Below are 14,739 nucleotides of genomic sequence, written 5' to 3'. Positions count from 1 at the left end.
CAACTGGGGTTGTTGGGGGAATGAAATAAAATAAGACAAGGTAGAGAATACAGTATGCTTGGTTCAATGGTTGGCATGCATCAGGCACTCAATCAACGTGTGTCCTTCTTTCCTACCACCTTTAGAGTTTGGTCTCAAGTTCAGACTTGGCCAAAAATAAAAAAATAAAAAATTTACCATTAGAATTGGTAGAAAGATTCTGCAATGCCACCTGTGATATTGCTCTGGGTGCCACACAGGAAGGTGGACCCAGTGTTCCCGGAAGGAAACAGAGGCTACAGCCAAGTCAGAGGGAGGAAGTAGACCCAGGATGCACACAGAGGCCAGATGTCCAGACAAGGTAGTGGGGCTGAGCCAGGGAGGCAGGCAGATCAGCAGAATCTGGCCCAGAGGCCCCAACCCTGGGACAAAGGCAGCCTGGGACGGAAGCCTCCTTGCTGGCTTCCTGTGACGAAATGGTCCAGTGACTGTCCTTCCAGGCACTGGCAAGGACCAGCCACCAGGGGCAGCAGCGGGCAGCAGCTCCTATTTAACTACCTAGTGCTGACCCAGAACACAGGCTCCCAAACAGGCTCTGGAGAAAGAATCATTTACTCATTTGTAGAACCATCCAGTCACTCGAGAGAGACGCTCATTTTGAACCTACTCAGTGGGCCAGCCCTGGGAGGGTGCTGGGAACACGAAGACAAAGAGGACAGTCTCCCTTGGAGCGCAGGGGTGGTCCACAGCTTTTCACAGAGACAGACGTGCAAACAGATCAAAATCCATGTGCTAAGATTTCTAAGTGGCTATTTCCATGGCATACTAGCCTCTCGGAGGGGAGAGCAAGTATCTCTCTAGCAGGAATGAGTAGATTTTGCTAAGTCTGGAGGATGAGTCTTCCAGGGAGAAGGACCTACGTGTGGAAAAGGAAAGAAAAGGGAGAGAGGATGGCACATGTGGGGTTTAGGGGTCAGCCTTGAATGGCTGAAGTGTGGGACACATGGCAGAGCAGAGGAAGAGGTTATGGCAAAATACGTCTGGTAGGTAGAGGTCGGCTCTCAAAGAGCTGCCACGCCAGGCTCAGGAATCTGGACTTGATTCTATGGGTTAGAAGTTACTAAGCAGCAGTCCTTGGAATGGACAGGAAAGCTCACTTAAAATTTTTTGATTTTGGGTGCTTTAGACTGGACATATGCTTTCTCCTTTGACCCACTCCCCACCACTCCCTAATGTCCTACGCTTGACCCCTTTACTTGTTTCTGCTACGTGCAAGGCCCCTAAAAGCATTTGGGTTTATGACTCCTGGGCATGATCAGATTTCGTATTTTTGAACCACACGTCAGTGGCATGGAGGCAGGGAGAGAATGGTGACAGATGCCACGACATATATTCCTTCTGATAACTTCCTCCATCCCCCTCTTATTGAAAAAAAACAGATGCAAAAAAATCAACTCTGGAAGAGTTCCTGTTCACTTCTGGGTAGCCCATCATGACTCCCTCTTCCTATTTCAACACACACAGATTCTCTTTTATTCGATTCTGTTTATCAATTAAACAATGATTTATTGAGCCACCACTCAGCCAGAGCTAGGGGTTCAGGTGGCAGGGGCTGAGGTGGGGTGTGTGGGGGTTAAAGTGTAAAGCCCTCATGTCCCGCAAGTCTGAGGTCTTGTCATGGTGTCAGAACACACCTGAGGCCACCGGTGAGGCACACGGTGACCCTGCAGCACGGACTGCCCGTGCTCAGTGTGCCAGCAGGTGTGTGGCAGGCACGGTGTGTGCGCAGGGCTGGGGAGGGCACCAGCCGGGAGGTCTGAATGCCTTCGGTCCTGTGGTTCTGCCAGCAAGCCGCCTTCCCCTGAGGCAAGACCACTGAGCTTCAGTTATTAAGAGAGGTGGGTCCGCTTTAAGCCACATACAGAATCTACGTGGCCTCTGACCAAGCCGAGCACCATTTCTATCATTTTTGTAACTGAAACGTCTTCTGTACACAGACATCTTGAAATTGATTCCCCGAATCTCCTACCAGGATCAGTCAGTGCACCCCTCTCCAACCCTGAAAGACCAGCAGGCTGAGGTGTTTACAACCCAGGCCACCGACAGGGCCCCTTCACCCATCTGGGGAAAACCAGGGGACTGTCAACTCAGCACAAAGGACCCAAGGCCATTCCTTCCCTGGCTCACCTTGACCCCCACCAGTATTATCCACTAGGTCTTTTCTCAGTCTGGGAGCACAGGAATTGCACTCTGGCTTTGGAGGTAACAGAGCCAGACCTGGAGTGTCTACAGCCCGACCGGGGACACCCGTGAGTTGAAAGAGAGCTAGTGTTGGGCTCTGTGGACGGACCCGCCATTCCCAGGACAGGCTTAGCAGGTCTGAGGAGGGCGCAGATGGCCAGTTTCCTTCATCTCTGGCCACTGCTTGGTCACTGGGTGACGGCTCTTCTGTGGGGTGGGGATGAGGCTCCCAGTCACAGATCCAAAGCATCAGGACATCCCTCAAACTCCCGTGACTCAGAGGCAGCCTCATGACACACAGGTCCGAGGCTAGTGCCAGTCAGCACTTCTGAGGCACTGCCTGGGTGTCGGGCGCTGTGCTAAGTTCCTCACAGGTATTCAGGTTCCCCTGAAATCTGCACAGCAGCCCTGTGAGCAGGGATTCTGCCTCTGCAGGTCCAGCTAGGCTCGCTGTGTGTGGTTGCAAATGCACACATTCTCCAGCCAGACTGAGGGCCCCTCCGGGGAAGGGGTGGTGGCTTGATTTTCTGTCCCGACCCTCGCTCCCATCCCCCCAACACGGAGCACAGTGCCCTACACACAAGGAGCAGGGTGGCTGCAGGGCCAGGGCAAGGGTGAGGTAAGGGGCAAACTAGGCACCCAGGATGTGAAATTTAAGGAGGCACTTTTACTCTCTCTCAGGTGCCAAGCCTGCACTTGCTGACCTTGAGAGCAAACACTGTCTTAGGTTTCACACACTGGGTGCCTCACTTGCTAACCGGTCCTGGACCCGGGTAGGGAGCTGGTCAAACTGGTGTGTGTGTGTGTGTGTGTGAAGCCTGCTCCTCTGCTCTCTAACCCTGTGATTGACCTTCCCCGTTCAGTGCCTCAGTTTCCTCACCCGGAAAATGGACCTTATGACAATGCCAAGGGTTGGCGAAGATATGGAGGAATCAGAATCCCCATACGCTGCTGGTGGGAATATAAAGTGGAAACAGCCAGGAGAACAGTTTGGAAGTTTCTCAAAAAGTTAAACACAAAACCCAGCAATTCCACTCCTAGAAATCTCCCTAAGAGATGAAAACACACGTCCACACAGAGACTGCACACGAATGTTCACAGCAGCATTATTACAATGGCTAAGACGTAGAAACAACCCAATTGCCCATCAGCAGGTCAATGGATAAACAAAACAGCCCATGACACCACTGTGGTATGATATGAATTGTGTTCTGCCCAAATTCTTTTGTTGAAGCCCTAACCCCAGAAGGTGACTGTATCTGGAGTCAAGGCCTTTAAGGAGGTGATTAAGCGAAAATGAAGCTGTTAGGGTGGACCCTAGTCCAATCCGACTGGTATCCTTACAAGAAGAGGAAACTGAACACAAAAAGAGACACCAGGGAGGCACGTACACAGAGAAAAGACCATGTGAGGACACAGTAAGAAGGTAGCCTTCTCCAAGCCAAGGAGAGAGACCTCAACAGCAATCAAACCTGCAGACACATTGAATCTGGACTTCCAGCCTCCAGAACTGTGAGACGTCTGTTCTTTAAGCCACCCAGTCTGCGGTATGTGGCGATGGCAGCCCCAGCACACTAATACCTGTGGTCTAGCCATACGATGGAATATTACTTAGCCATGAAACAATGAAGTACTGACGCATGCTATAACATGGATGAACATCAAAAACATGCCAAGTGAAAGCAGCACATGAAAGACCCCATGTTATACAATTCCTTCCATAGGAAATGTCAGTAAAGGCAAATATATAAAGACAGAAAGTCTAATCCGTTGTTGCCGAGGGCTGTGGGAGAGAGGGTGGGAGATGGGGATGGAGAGTGACTGTCAACGGGCACAGGACCTCTTTCTGGGGTGATGGAAATGTTCTGAAATTAGACTGTGGTGATGAATGCATACCTCTGTAAATATACAGAAAGTTAACTGTACACTTTAAATGGGTGCATTTGAAGGTATGTAAGTTACTTCTCAAGCTATTTTTTTAGATGGTGACTAATGCTAATATCTATGCTACAGAGATGCACAGGGCCTGGCACTTGGGACTTCTTATTATACTCAAATAAGTATCTGTTGCTCAACTGAAAGTTGCCTAAAGTGCCTCATAGTTCCTTTAGTTTTATGGAGACCTTTGGGAAACTAAACTGGGCTGCCACCTGTGATTCTGTGTCCCTAAGTGACCTGCCCCGGCCCACACAGGACTCCCCAATCAGCGACTTCTAGCTGAGGCATGCCTGCCTGATGTGGCTAAAACTGATCCGGTCTGGGATTGCACAGACCTGTGCTGGAGTTCCGGCTCTGCCCTTCCCACTATCTGCTTAGCAGGATTGCCACACAAATGACCTGGGCTATGGTGTTAAGGGTGTGTGGGGCCTACACACAGTTGACATTCAATACCTTGGGAAAACCCCCCACGCATAAGAAGGCCCTTTGTCAGGCCCTGAATGCACACCCATCCTTGTGTCATCCTCAGTGCCGGCTGGTGACTCCGCCCTCTGCGCTAATCAGTGGGGGAGGGGCCCCAGCCCTCTCGCTGGAGCTGCAGGTGCACAGAGGGTAGGAGAAGCTGCATGTGCCCCTGCCTTAAGAGCAGCAGGTGTGGTGGAGGACTGCCTGACTTGCAGAGACCTTGGACAAAGGGCTTCCCCACTCTGTGCTTCTTCATCTGTGAAATTGGGATAACAGAGTCCTCATAGCTCCTAGAAGCGCTGTGAGCTAGCCCACAAAAGGCACTCAGCTTTGCACCTGTGATGTCAGAAAGCTAAGCGCCAAATGACCGTGAACTTCCTGAGAGCAGGGACGTTCTTTTCTTCCTCTGGTAGGTGCTCAGTGAGTGTGTGCTGATTGGACAGAAAAACAGAAGGGGGGAGGGAAGGTACTGTGATGGGGCTGGCTGGTCAGGGGAGTCCGAAGGAGACAGAGGGCCTTGAGTTAGATTGTACAGAAGAGGGAAAGCCATACACTGCCATACAATCCTGTAACCTGAGGCCAATTCCCTTATTGCTCTGAGCCTCAGTTCCCCTAAGCTTGATGAGGCGATCCCTCAACTTTCTTCCTGCTAGAACACTCCTTGAGCCTATTAATGCACCATTAATAATTAATTAATAATTATTATAATTAATAATAATTAATAATAATGCTATTATTCTCATCCCCCCAACGTCCCCCTCCGGGGACGCCAGAGGACATTAGACTTTCTACCAGGAGATCCATAAATCCCATTTCTAAAAGTGCCGGAGTCAGGCCATGTCCCATTTCAGTGTCGACTCCTGCCCTCTGTCTTCGGAGGGTCTACCATTAACCCACCAGTGATCCAGACCGTTTCTACTCTTCAGCTCCGTGGGCCCAGGAACCTTTGCTCTTGGAAACAATGTGAAGTCTTCCAGCTCTCCTGAGCTGTGTGGCTCTGGTAGAAATTCACTGCCTGCTCAGAATCAATTAAATTCCAGGCCGTTCTACAGGATAACGCGATCTTGGCACTCCGTTAGGGCAGGTTAGGTGAGGCCCTGTTCCTCTCCGCTCCTGCCTGGAGCCACCAGCATCCCTTCCCCTCGATTTCTTGGCCGGGGGGGGGTGGGGGGCAGTCTCTTCTTCCAGCTTCCAGCTGTGAGTCCATATCTCCCCTCCTCCAGCCTCTGTCATTCTGGCCTTTCCTTACCCCCTCTGGGCCACCACCCACCCTAAACACCTTGGCCGTGACATCCAGCTCTGACCAGGCTGGGTACAAGTCCCTTAAAGGTGCTGTTTCCAAAAAGACAAGAGTGCAATGCAAAGCAAAATAGTTTCTAAAAGTCCTCCTGCACAGGCCAGGGAGGTCCCGTGGGGGCTCCGGGTACACACAGGGGCTAAGGGAGCCTGAGATGGCTTTTTCGTTCGAGCAGTTCAGCCCAGTCTCATATTTTGAAAACAGCGGGAAAAGTAATGCCAGCTGAAAGGAGTTTTCTGTGTGCTATTTAACTAAATGGCCCTGCAGCTGGAGAGAAGCACGGGCAGACGTGTAACGATTCAAGGGCTCCCAGTTAACAATGATCCTCTTTTATCGTATAAAGACAGCGACGCAGCCATTCTCCTCCCTCCCAATGCCTGCTCTCTCTACCTGCTTCCCCCACTGGCTGGCATGGCTGTTCAGCGTCCGGAAAGTAGCACCCGGCTTCTCCTCCCACCGTCTCCAACTCTGCAGCTTTCAGCCCACTGGGATTCCTTTTCTCGCTGGAGCCAGGGAGGAGAGGGTGGAGAGGGTGCCATGCTCCCTAGAGAATGTTCTGGTAGAGACACTGATAGAGGCTGTCTTGGGGGTGGGGTGTGGGGGCTAAGGATAACAGGCACAGATCTGTTTTGACTAAAGGCACGAACACACGCACGTAAGCCTGTGTGCACTCACCCCTACACTCCTTTAGCAGAAAAGCTGTCAGACTGTCCAGAAGCTCATTCTAAAAGTGTCCCTTCTCCCGCCATTATTCTTCCAGGCTGGGGTGGAGCTGGCCTCCAGAACACTTCAGAAAGACCTGGCGATGACCAAGGGCGTCGGCTTTAGAATCAGACTGATGTGAGTTCGAATCTTGGCGACCTTCTCTCTGTGACCTTGAGCAAGCATCTGAGCGCTCTGGCCTCCTGTCTTTAACATGGGGCCCCGCCACGGCTCTCAATGTGTTCCTCAGGGTCACACTGAAGGACGCAGTGGAGAGCGAGCATTCGGCAGGGCGCCTGGCACAAGGTAGGTGCCCAGTTGTTGGAAGTTGTTGCTGCCCCGAGGATGGCGGCTCTGTGTTTGTGGTGTGTCTGGGTGTGCAGGGAGATCTGTATTCATTCCACCTCATCAGCCAGAGTGGACAAGGCTGGGGTCTGTGGCAGGGCAGAGATGGCGGTCGGGGGGGGACACAAATGTCAGCCCTGCTGAGGAGTGTTTTCCTTGAGGCTTTCTGCGACACTGATTTAAACCATCACGTTGGCCCAGCCCATGCGTGCGCGCATGCGGCCTCCTCCGTGTAGATTCTGGTCCTTCCTTGGTTTTCTGCAGATGTTTTGGAGCCCAGAAGCTGCAGCTGCAGGCATCCAACCAGCCCAGAAGATCTCATTCATCTTTTTCTCTCTGCCCTTCCTGACAGCAGGCTCCTTCTTTCTCCCACAGAGTCTGTTCTGGGCCCCCGACAGGGAGGATTCCCTCCCAGAGAAAGAGCTAATTCAGTTCGGCCACCCTCCAATGCCCCAGAGACACGGGAATCCACTCCCTGCCTGGGGCTTGACGGCAAATGGTTCGCAGGATTGGGCTGGTTTCCCCCTGCCTGGTGAACCCAGAGTGGCTTTAAACCCAGGACAGTAAACCCAGCACACGCTTCCCATTTTTCCATCCCAAGCAAGCCTGTGCACCCCTAAAATATACTCTGAACCTCTTAGAACCGAAGTCAGTGAATGCCTGGGTCACACTCCTTAAGATCGATCCCCCATGAATCAAGAGCACAAGCGTTTCATTCACTGCAGGTTTTATGTGGTAAATACTGTTGCAGTGAAACATTGTGTAATACGATTTAATCTCTACTAAGTGTTTCTAGCACTAGGGGACCGGAGCTGGGCAGAAAGAGGAAGAAAGTGTGCAGAACTGTGGCTCTTAACACGTAAATTGTTCACCAGGGGGTAAGGAGAGGTGTCAGCAAGAAAACTGACTCTGGTCTTTTTTTTGACTCCATTTTAAAGTTTGGGTGGAACGTGATGGACCGTTGCCAAGACTGTTTATCTCCTTGGGGGCTTGTTACATGTGCGTATGTGTGACACACACACACACACACACACACACACACACACACACACACACACACCATTGCCAATCAATCCCTCTTAAGTGCATGACTTCAAGCATAGGAAGAGGAAACAGATTGAGGGTGGATGCTCTTAAAATCCCAACCTGTTCGATGTAGGGTAGGGGCGGGGAATCCAGAGGACTTTCTTTTTTTCAACTACAAATGAAACTACCTTGTCAATGCCAAAAACAATGCCCACTTTATTGTCTACCACAGGGATATGTGAGCAGCTAAGCATCCTTTCAGAACTGCGCTGTCTGGATCTGACCATGACACAGCACATTACAGTACCTGAAGACTGCACCAGGGTCCCCCTGTGATATTCAGGAAGAGATTTCCATGTCAGTAGTTGCTCAGACTTGCCACAAATGAGCATATATGTGTATGGAGGAGGGGGGGTAGGGAGGAGAATTGCAATGAGATGGGGACAGTTGGGGTCTCGAAATCTACGATAAGAATCCATGCATGTTAATTACCTCAAGGAGAGAAGAAAGTCACATCCTAGAGGTGGCGGCAGTGATTATGATGGCAGAGGAGATGATGGTGATAACAGGTAATGTTCACTGAGAATAACCCACGTGTTAGGCGCTGTGCTAAGCTCTTTTATAAATCTCTTCTTAAGCTTCACAACAACCCAGAAGGCAGCTGCTGGAAGAATCTCCATTTTAGAGATGAGGAAACTGAGGTTTAAAGAGGTATGTAATAGCCCCAAATCATAAAGCTATTACTTCAGCAGAGAATCAGGGGTGTTGGTCCTTGCTGGAGGAATCCAGCGTGGGGAACCTGACCGGAGGCCCTCTGATAGCATCCCCTCCTTTAAAAGCAAAACTGAAGGGTCACGACCAAAATTATTCTGCTGATGAGTGGTGGAGTTGCAGGTGGGGCCTGGGGAGTCCGAGGGTCAGGAAAAAAGCAAGCGTCACGTCTGGGGAGTAAACTGGTACCCTTCCCAGTGTATCCAGTTCCACTCACTGAGTTACTGCACAAGGAGAGCTAGTTACTTCCTGGTGACAGCCGACTGACATCAGGTTAATTTTGGATTCCTATTGGCAGGACCTAAAAGAAAATCTCCCTCACTTTCTTAGTGTGCTGTCTTCTTTTTGCCCCAAGGCAGAACTGGTCCCCTGGTCTGAAACTTTCCAGAACTCATTTTAGTTCAAATAAGAACCAAGCTGATTCATCTCCATAACGCACACGGCTGTCAGTCTTACCTTCCAAACACCTGACGCTCCCTCCTCAGAAGCCTGCCATGGCTCCCCAGTACCTACAGACTAACAGCCAACCTCCTCTATGTCCACCCCCAAGTGTGGCGGCATCTCTTTGCACAACCTTCCCTGCATCCCCCTCTCCATCTCCCCAGAATACACACAGCTCTCAGGACGCAGTTTTAACTTCATCAGGAGTAACCTCCTCTTCTCATCTGAGGCCACTAACGCCTTATCTGCCAACGCAACAACCGTTTCTCCATTCACCCCTTCTGCCTTACATGCTGAACCCCAGTTTGCTCGTGGCAGTGATGTGCCTAACTAAAAACACGGCATTGCCCCTTCCTGGTAGGGTTGGGTGGCCATGTGGCACAGTTCTGGTTGAGCTAAGGGCAGAAGTCCCTGAGAGGGGTGTCCCTCTCCAAATGTAACAGTAAAGCCACACTAGGTAAATGCTCTTCGTGCCTCACTCATCCTACTTCCCCTTTCCTGGTGTGCAGGTGTGAGGCCTGGAGATGCAGTGGCCACCTTCCTACCACGAGGTGACAGACCTGGGGCCAAAGGCCTATACTCTACGGGTGGCAGAGTAGAAAGACAGAGCCTGGGTCCCCAGTGGTACAGCTGAGGCATGGTCCCACCCACTTTCTTGTTGTCTGACACAAATAAGCCCCCATCTGGTTAAGTCACCGGTGGGCAGGATTTCTGTTGCTAACAGGTGAGTTCAATGATACCCAACACACTGCCAGACATTGTTCTTCCTCAGTCATGGGTCAGTTCTGATGCTACCCCCTCTGGGAAATCCTCCATGGGTCCCTCAGAACACAAGAACTGCACCCTTCATTGTACTTCCACACTAGTTACTTTTCTCAATTCTAGTACCTATTTAATCCTGCTTTATTTGGCCTGCTGGCTGCTCAAATTCCTAGAGGGTAAGGGGTCTTGGTCTCACTGACGTCTCCATAGTGTCTGGAGCAGTGCTTTGCGTCGAGGTTAGATAGATGTTCTATCTCAGCAGCACCTCTAGAACGTCTGGAGCAGTGCATTGTCTGCAAACGTGGAGTGTGCGTGTTCTGGGGTCTGGCACTCTGCTTGCTAGCTGTTTGGTCTTGGGCAAGTTAGAGAACCTCTCCGTGCCCGTTTCCTCATCTATAAAAAGGAGAGGATGACAGTACTTTACCCCGCAGGGTTGTCACGAAGACAAAATAGTTTAATCCTAAGCACTTAGAATGGTCTCTGGCATATAAAATTGCTTAATGACTCTAGGCTTTTATTAGTGTGATGAATATTACAGTTGCGGAATGAACAAATAAATCAACACACAGCTGCTAAATAAATGAATTAAGAGATGAAAACTAGGAAAATTCCTGAGTTCGGACCACTGGGCCATGGTCACTGTTCCCTCTTTTCTGCCTTCACTTTTCATTCTAACTACAACTTCCCATATCTGGGGAGCTGCTATACTGGAGTGTTGTAAGGCTTGGCTTCAAACGTGGAATTTGATTTTTGCCATGCGGCTTTGGGTCAGTTTGTTTCACCTCTCTGAGCTTAAGTTTCTTCCCCACTAAGCTTGGGATAATAATAGTATTTATCTCATAGGGTTACGGTGAGAATTAAATGATAAAGCATGTAAAATATACAGCATTATGCCCGGCACACTGAAACAGTGTCAGCCATTGTCATCAAACACCGTCATTACTGTTTTTGTCAAATGCATGGCATCCCACTGAATCAATGGTCCTGATGTGGATGGGACGCTTGGGGTGGGGTCGCCTTTTGGCATGTCGAGGTACACTGCATTTACATTGGGAGAATACTTTTCTTGAGTGCCAACGAACATTTGTGGCATTTTGATTATTTTCCTTTAAACGGGGATTAGCTAATATATCCCATTTACCCCAGAACGCTGGCCTCCAAATTTTCCCCTTAAAAGCTGTTAACTTCAAGTGGGTCCTTAGTTGACACCAAACCTGGCCGCAAGGTACGCGTGCACATGAGAACAATCGCAAAGCAGGGTGTTTAAACAGCAATGATATTCCCACAGATCGCGGATCCAGTCATTGTCGGTGACACATTTCAATCTTACTTGTAGATTTCCCGCCTTTGGCCTTAAAAGAAGATGTGTATACAGCTTGATATAACTTTCCCTTTAAACTGAAACCGTTATGTTAGCCCCATTCAAGCACTTGGCGGCTCCATTAATCTATTTTTACCATTAAACGTGCCATTTTACAAGATATTTATTCCACTTGGTTGTCATCCAAATGCTTTTTGACATCACTGCCCCGGGACTCAAGTTCTTTAACTGCCCTCATAAATAGAAAATCCCCTTTTGACGGAAATCTTGAAGAGCTCTCTGAACCTCACTCTTCACTTCAACAGGCATTAATTTCTGCTCTACATAAAGGAGAGTGTGTGTGTGAGTGTGTGTGTGTGTGTTTGTGTGTGTTTTAAGAGGGTAACTGTGGGAGGTCTGAGCGACCCAAGGGATGAAGGGGAGGGATGCCCGCTCCCCAAATCCTGCCCAGCTGGGCCTGCCTCAGACTTGGGGAGCTGCTAACTTGGAGGCAGAAGGCGATCATCAGGGAGCAGGTAGGACAGAACTCTAGGGCCTGAAGAGACTTGGAGATCCCTGGGGCCCAAGCTGGGCAGCGACACTTTCAAAGGGGAGGGGTCCAGGGAAAGTCATTATTTCCTCACCTTCCTCCTCCCTCACCTCCCAGACAAACAAAAGGCCATCGCGGCAATAGCTGAAGGCAGAGACCCCACTGGCTTTGAAGCCGATCCATCAGGTGGAAGCCTGAGCAAATCACAACTTGGCTTCCCCGGCAAGTTTTCTCCGCAGCCTAACACACCACCCTCCTCCTCCCGGTCGTGCGCCGCCGCCTCCCGAGCTCCGCACAGCGACGAGGCCGAGGGGACGGTGCTGTGATGCTCACTGGTTTCCAACTTTCCGCTCCTTTTCCAGCCTCCTGCAAAGCGGCTGGGAAAGGGGCAAGTTTGCAAAGGCGAAGATACCAAGTCCTGGGGACGCCACAAAGGAGCCGCAACACCAACAAAGATGAACCTCTCGTGGGGCAGAAGAAAAGCGCCAGCTGCCGTTCCGGGGGGCGATCGTGGGCTTGGGCGGGCTGCGGGCGCGGGCCCGCGGGCGGCGGGCAGCCGGGCCCGGGGGTCCCCAGGGTCCCCCGCCGCCCCTCCCCACGCGGGTTTCCCGGCACCTGAGCGGGGCGTGGGGACAGCGCCGCACTCCGGCCCGGCCCCCGGCAGGTAGCTCGGGCGGGCGGCCGCCCGCCCGCGCCGCGCGCCTGCTGCCTGCAGCCACCAGGAGCGCGGAGAGGAGAGGCAGCCTCAACCCACGGCGTCATGCTTCCTGCCACCACATTACGGCGAATCGTCACCGGGAGAGGGGAGAAGAGGGGAGAGCGGGGGAGGGAGGGGAGCACACACACGCAGCCCCCCGGCTGCCAAACCCTGCGGAGCCGGGGCCACTTCCCGGTGGAGTCCCCGCGGGACCGGCCCCGTTCGCACAAAGCGCCGCAGTTTGGCCAAGAAGGGAGGGAGCCGGCCACGAAATAAATAAATAAAAACAGAGTCGGGTCTACGTAACGCCCTGTCGAAAGCGGACGCCATATTTTTTTGTGGCTTATGTCGACATAGGGAAACGTAGACATGTTTTTCCTCCTCCTCCTCCTTCTCGGTCTGCCTCCCATTGATCCAAACTTGTAATCAAAACTCTTTAAAAAAAATCTCCCCCACCTCTGGATCCTCTGATCTCCTCCTACCCGCAAAAAGAGCCTGCACCCTCCCTCCCGCCCCCCCCTTCCAATCGCAAACCCGGCCAAGTCCCATTAACAACACATTTTCGGGAGCCGCGGCGGCGGCTGCGGCAGCGGTGGGAAAGTTGGGCTGGAGTGGCCGGTGCCCGGCGTGCGGGGCTTGGGGCCGGCGGCGCCGGGCGGGGGGTGCTCCGCGCCGGGGCGAAGTTTCTTACCTGCGCCGGGGCTGGGAACGCGGAGACCCGGGCTGGGAACGCGGAGACGCTGCACGGGCGTTCCAAAATGGAACTCTGCTGGCTCCCCCCACCTACTCCCCACTCCCCACCGGGCGCCCGGCTCGGGCTCCGTGGGAAAGAGGGGGAAAGCCAGCCTGCCAGACAGACAGACAGAAGAAGCCCCCGTTCGGAGAACAGTGGCCAAAATTTTTAGAAAGAAAGAAAAAAAAAAAAAAGAAGGAAAAAAAAAGGGGAAAAAAATGTCTCGATCAGTGGGGAATCTACGCCAAAACCCACATGATCTGTAACGTCAGCATGCGTATTTGCATACGATACCACCACCCGAGCTGCCACCCGGGCTCGGGTTCCGCAGAAAGTTACAAAGTGAAATTCAGCCCCCTCCGGAGACGCCGGCGAAATGTCATTTTCAGGCGGGAGCCGGGGGGGAAGCTAGCCCTAAAGACGCTGGTTACTAGCCAAGGTTGGGGGGAGGGCAGTAAATTAACTTAAAAGTCTGAGCCCAGTAACGGACTCGGTGGAATTTCTGCGAGGGGCGGAGGGGGAGGCGCGAGCGAGATCATTGAATATTAAGCAGGACCCGGCGCGGCGGCCGCGGCCGAACCCTCCCGCTGCAATACCCATTTTCTTTATGAAAAGTTCAAGGTGTCACTGATGAGCTCAACAAACTGTTGATCTTGACCACGTGGAGTGGCGGACGGAGGGACCGCGGGGCTCGGCTGCTCGCCCTGAACCGGCGGCACCCGGGATCCCGCGTTCCTGCCGCAGCCCAAGGGGCAGCGCGAGGGTGGGGCTGCCGCGCGCCCCCGGCTCTGCCTGCTTTCTCCCGCCTTCGGACTCAAAGAAATAATAATAACTTAAAAAAAAAATTTTTTTTTAAGTGAGACACATTTAACTCCTGGAATAGTAATGAGAGGGCTTGGGGTAGGGAGGGTAAGAAAGAGCCCCTCACTTATATAACGAGTCGAAATTAGATGACTTTTGCTGGAGAGATTCTGAGATTTCCGCTTGCGCCAGGTCTGAGGTTGGTTCAACATCCTCAAACTTTTACCCTAAGAGCCAATAAACAAACAGACGCCCCGGGAGCTGACTTCAACTCTTGTCGGGCCAGCTTTCGCAGGGATTCTCAGACTTCGAGAAATGCACACCCCTGCGGCGCTCGCAGGGAAGTCCCTCGGAAGCGAGGCGGGTCTCTTTCGGAATTGGAACTCCGGCGTTCCTGGCGGGAGGGCATCCCTAACCGCCGCCGCCCCCCGGATCCCCTCCGGCGCCTGAGAGCAAAGGCGAGTCAGGATCTCGCCGCTCTTCGCCTGCGGCCTCTGCAACCGTGAGCTTGCGTTTGGGGCGCGGCGTTCCTGCAACAGCGCTCAGCTGCGGAGCTCTAAGGGATCTGGGATTCAGGGGACGCTTTGGAATCTCACGGAGAGCAACCTGTCTGCGCCGCCCGCTCCTGCCCGGATGGACCAGTTTCTCCTCCGTGGGCATCTCGGCGCGTTAGCATCTCCCAGGTGTGAGC

General features: G+C 52.2%; 1 protein-coding gene across 1 annotated transcript in view; it reads right to left on the bottom strand.

Moving 5' to 3' along the window:
* The window catches only part of ZHX2 (zinc fingers and homeoboxes 2), a 172,975-nt gene extending 159,118 nt beyond the window's left edge, over positions 1–13,857 (bottom strand). The window contains exon 1 of the mRNA XM_049700531.1: positions 13,206–13,857. The gene's annotated coding sequence lies outside the window, so the exon portion shown is untranslated. The remainder of the gene's footprint in view (positions 1–13,205) is intronic.
* Between the last annotated feature and the right edge of the window lie 882 nt (positions 13,858–14,739).

This window comes from Orcinus orca, chromosome 17 (assembly GCF_937001465.1).
Source record: "Orcinus orca chromosome 17, mOrcOrc1.1, whole genome shotgun sequence".
Lineage (NCBI taxonomy): Eukaryota > Metazoa > Chordata > Mammalia > Artiodactyla > Delphinidae > Orcinus > Orcinus orca.
Note: the sequence above shows the minus strand (reverse complement) of the source record. Positions and strands in the feature narration are given on the sequence as shown.